General features: G+C 36.2%; 1 pseudogene; it reads left to right on the top strand.

Moving 5' to 3' along the window:
* Window positions 1-3,075: 3,075 nt before the first annotated feature.
* Window positions 3,076-3,193, top strand: LOC120581758 (uncharacterized; annotated as a pseudogene).
* Window positions 3,194-5,317: the final 2,124 nt, after the last annotated feature.

Here is a 5,317-nt window from a genome sequence, read left to right as displayed (position 1 = left end):
AGGACAAAGGACAATACAGAGAAAAGCATGTAATTATAAATATACAAAGAAAAATTTAAGTAGAAGCTTTCTAGATCTAGATGTTTGTCAATAATTCACTTAGGAGAAACTGCCTAAGGTCAAATTTAGAACAATTTGGATAATACAGTTTGTATTATTGCCAAGCATGGCTCTTTCAGTAATTCTATTTGAACTGTAAGATATCATTTTGTCAGTGAAGGTGACAGTGATTGACAAAGGTGAAGAGCCAGGCCAGCTTTTCTCAGGAAAATTATTCACAAAATTGTTATGTCTACTGTATTATGGAATGGATGTTTCAATGAGCGTCTCCAATACATGAACTGCTAATCGCCTCAGTCAATTTATCAAAAGTGCTCAAACTAGGTGACATGTAGACAAAACATCTGGCTAATTTCACATTTTGCTCCACTTTCGTGGCAATATGCAGACCCAGGGTGAGTTCAGCTGTTTGGATGGTTTGGGACTCTAATGTCCACATACAAGTTCCCAGTGTTGACTTCTCATATATTGGATGAATGGTTAAGCTAGAAATTCTTTAAAATCCTACCTGGCCCCTAAATTCTAGGATTCTGATTCATTTAACCCCATGGCCTAAATTTACATATCCTTACAAATAGAAGGGGTAGGGAGATAGGCTTTTAACTCGAGAATGAAGAAAGCATTTGTATTGCTTTTTAGGGGTGTGACTAGGGTCTTGGAAGAAGTCAGACCCAATCTCATGAGGTTATTGTGGTCATTAAATGAGATATTGCATGCAGAGACTGAGGCGTAGAGCAAGTATATGACTTCTGTTGATCACTAGCCAGAGTAGAACTCAAATCCAGGTTATTTGCTGAGGCTAAGGCAGAATCTACTCTAGCTATGTTAGATAGAAAAATTATTTATTTATTTAAGATTGTTAGTTAACTCTCAGACATGGAGACTACATAGACAGGAAAAAAGTCTTAATTAGACCTGTGACTGCTGCAGTGGACTCCCCAGTCTATGACTGCCAGGTACTTTCCAGTAGCCTGTTTCATCCATGAACCCCACCTGAAACCTTCTTCTCTGCTGTCTCTTGAAGCTGGCCTCATCTGTTACAAAAGAAGGAATTCCTCTCTCTGCCTCCTTCTTCATGTCCCTAGCTTACAATCTGCATCTCATACGAGAGTGTCTGATTGGCAAAGCCTAGGTCACTGCCTATGGTCCATCTGCAAGAAAGATTTAGAAAGTGAATTTCCATTGTCTGTCTTGGAGAAGTACAAACTCAAAAGGTAGGGAATTCTTCAAACGTAGGGAGGACATACAAAGGGTGCTGGAATCCCTAAAATAATAACACATAGTTCCTCAATAGAGTGTTTCACATTCATAAAGCTGACAAATTACAGCTAGCTTTCATATCACTTTCATTTGATTCTTTGGAAAAAAGTAATAGTAAGAAAGATAGTAGCCCCTATTTTCCCAGAAGGAGAAACTGTTTTTCAGATGTGGAAACTCTGTAAAGGTTAAGGACTAGACATGAAGTCTTCCAGCTAATGAGGGCAGAGCCAGTGCTTAAACGTTATTCAGCCTCTGGGTCAAAGGCCCTTGATTTATCATCATTGGCCTTCTCCTTATTTAGGATGGTATTTGCCATTGAACATTTGCAAAGACTGTGTCTTTTCTTCTGATTTTATATAAAATGTATAAAATTCTGATTTTATATAAAATGTATAAAATTCTGAAAAATTGAGAAGTAAAATAAAAACACATCTGATATTTCATCACTCAGAGGTAACCACTGCTAACATATTTTTTAGCATAAAAATTTAAATTAAACTGTATGTAGAGGTTCATTTCTTGCTCTTGTTCCTAACACTATCAGGGACCTATCTCCATTTTATAAAAAGTCTTTCAAAACATAATTTAAATGACTATATAATGGTGTCATTATACATATAAAACATACTTTACTTAATTACATCTTAATTTTTGGATACTTATCACTGGAGTTTTGCTATTAGAAGTAATAGTGATAAATGTTTTACATAAATTGTATATGTTATATAAATACATATAGATGACTAGATAATTATATATAATATTAATTATATATATATGTATATATAAAATCTTCAATTTTGTTCCTAAGCTAGAATCTTAGAAACGATTCCTTGGTCATATGATATGAACTCATTTGCTGTGTACGAATATAGCTGTTTCCCTAAAACCTCAGCAACACTAGGTTTGATTTTTATTCCTTGTAGATGACTTGATTTTCTTTGCTCTTATTGTTTTTATTTTTGCTTGAGTATTTTGGCCAGATTTTTTCTTTACCTGGGCAACTGCCAGTGTTTGTGGAGATTTATCTTGATGCAGCCTTCTTTTTGTGGTTATAGGGTGGTGGTTAGGGATATCGGCTCTGAGTCCAGACCACCTGGCATTGAGTCCCGATCTCGCTATTTGCTTCTTTGCTCTTGAGCAAGTTAGCTAGCCAATATGTGAGTCAGTTACTTTATCCATAAAGTGGAGAACATAATTTTATATAGTTGTTTTGACTTAATGAAATTAATATGAATGAAGTATTTATACAAACGCTTGACATGGTAAATGCTCAGTAGTCTTTGTTATTACTATTACCCATTATTTTCTATTATCTTAATTCATTCTTTTCTCATCTCTGAAAATTTTCTTTACCCTCAATTATTTCTTATTCTAATGATTCAATTGTTCTAGCTTGATCCTTGAGAATTCCTTTGATTCTCAGGTATCTGTTATTTCTTTCTTCTCCCTATATACTACCTTCTTTTTCATCCTTCGATCTTTTAATATTTTTTTTCTGTATCCTCAGAGAGCATTTCTAAGTGTGTCTTCTATATTACTGACTCAATTTTCTATGCTAACAAGCCTGATTTTACTATCTCCAATACAGATTTTGATGATCTTATTACAATTTTAGTTCCCTTGCAATTCTCGATCATATTATCCAGCTCCCTTTTCATCTCAGCTCACTATCTTTATACTGCATCCTGTTTTCATCTCAGCTTATTCTCCTGCTAACTTTCTGCTCAAGTTTCATTTAGACAATATCTTCTAGTCTACGGTCATGCCACCATGAACGTGCCCGATCTTGTCTGATCTCGGAAGCTAAGTAGTGTCGGCCTGGTTAGTACTTGGATGGGAGACCACCTAGGAATACCAGGTGCTGTAGGCATTAAAAAAAAAAATTAGACCATATCTTCTAGTATCTTATTAATCACGTCACATGATATTCTAAACTTTTCTTCTGAGTTCTATATTAATCATATTTAGAAGACTGTTCTTCCCAAGCTTCAGAATGTTTTATGTTTTTCATTGTTTTATAGAATCTTTTTGTAGAACCCTTTGTGGATTTTTAGGTCCTCTTTATTCAGCCTCAAGCAAGGGGAGAGATTTTGGAGCCTGGTACTTGTCCATAGACAGATTATAAAGCTCTCACTTGTCCCTGTCATCATCCTTTTGAGTACTGATAAAATTCTCTTCAAAATTCTCTTGGTGGTGGTTTCTAACTTACAGTTCAGTTCCTTGTGTCAAATAGCCTTGCATCTAATATGATTCTGTTCCATGCGACTAACATTTTCTCCAACATACACTGCCCAATTCTTTGATACTAATGCAGTGTTTAAAACACACACAATTTCTAGCATGCATTATTCCTCGAGTTTTTCTATCTTTATAGGAACTATATCTCAGGATGCAAAGGAACAAAACTAGTTCCAACCACTCCTTTCTAGCCAGTTATTTTATGAAAGTTGTTTACAAATAGATATAGAAAGTGGGATCTTCAAAACTTGTAGCCATGTATTCCTGGCTACATGTGAACCAGGTAGCAGGCAGCGGTGGAAGGATTGTTCTTTCTGCCATCTTTCTGTAATTGAAAAGGCTGTTTGAAGAGGTAAAATTCAGATACAGTTTTTCCTAATTGAGTTTCCTCAACCAACTCCATTCGTCTTAGAGTGGAAACTCATCCTAGATTCTAGCCATGGCCTTCCTTTAAGTGTTAGTCTTCAATGTGACTAGTTTTCATCTTTTTCTGTCTTCTTAGGTCCCAAAGAGGTGAGTCATGATACATTGCATCAGGGACTGCTGCATAAGGGAGAGTCTCACCTGCTTATCTTTAAAATGTTCAATATAAAACAACTTCTACATGACAAATCACCTTGGTACAGTGATGTTCTCTAGCTTTTGGGTTTATCTCTGTTATCACATAATCACATTTCTCTCTATCTCCTTTTTATCTCTGTGTGTGTCATTTTCACCAGAAAGTGAGCTCCTTGAGGGTAACACCCTCACCTGGGTTATCAGTGTATCTCTTGGCCTGCCTTGCAGAGAACAGGGCTCTGGAAATCTCTGAGTGAGCAATGACCAGGGAGTCCAGAGAGGCTCTTCAGGGATGCACCTGTGTCAGGAGAAGGAAAGCTCGGGCATCAGCTCCCCTTAGGGTCATACTAAAGGGTTTTAAAAGCCATTTGATCTAACAAAACTGACTATAGATTGTGTTCCTACTACCTGCAAGGTATTTGGGATTCCAAGATGAGTAAGCCTTGCTTGCTGGGTAGAAAACAGTCCATGTATGAGTAGCTATAATGGAGGGCAGATCATAGTCATGCTTTATTGGAGATTGCAATAAAGCATAGAACTCAAATGAACTGGATTATTTCCACTTGCTCAGCCAACAAACATTTATTGAAGACCAACTCCAAAGCAGTGTAATAAGCATAAAAGTAATTCTGAGTAGCAGACCATGTCAGAAGGAGCCAAAAGACTGTACTTGACTTGCTTAAGTAATGGAGAGAAGCATCCACATTCCTTTGTAATTACCCACTGTTGGGAAACCCATGCCTTGGATTCTCAACTCACAACTAAGCAAACAATACAGTTCTGGAATCAAATTTCAGCCTACGTGTATCTATTGCCTATTGTGTTCTCTCTCTGCTTCCCAGTCAGTCAAGAAAATGTCTTTTTTTTTTTTTTTTTCTTAGCAACAGTATTGTTCATGCAGGAGAAACTAAGGTAACATCAGGGCATCTATATTTGCATGTTACTGGAAATAGCCTGTGCTTTCTTAAGCAGTTCTTAGTTGTAAGTAAGTTTTGTTACTGGAAGCAGCTTAGCCTGTTTTTCTGATGCCATAATTTGCTGCATTTAACACTTAACTGACTTCCATATTTATTTTTTTCTAATAAAGATAAAAGATTTTTTAAGAGACCTAAATCTAACTAATGATGTAAAGGGAAGAGGTAATCGATAATATTAGGGAAACAAGGCATGTGAATATATAGTAATTTTTAATCATCCT

This window comes from Pteropus medius, unplaced genomic scaffold, assembly GCF_902729225.1.
Source record: "Pteropus medius unplaced genomic scaffold, Ma_sr-lr_union100, whole genome shotgun sequence".
In the NCBI taxonomy this organism is placed as follows: Eukaryota; Metazoa; Chordata; class Mammalia; order Chiroptera; family Pteropodidae; genus Pteropus; species Pteropus medius.
This window is presented reverse-complemented; position numbering and strand designations above follow the sequence as displayed.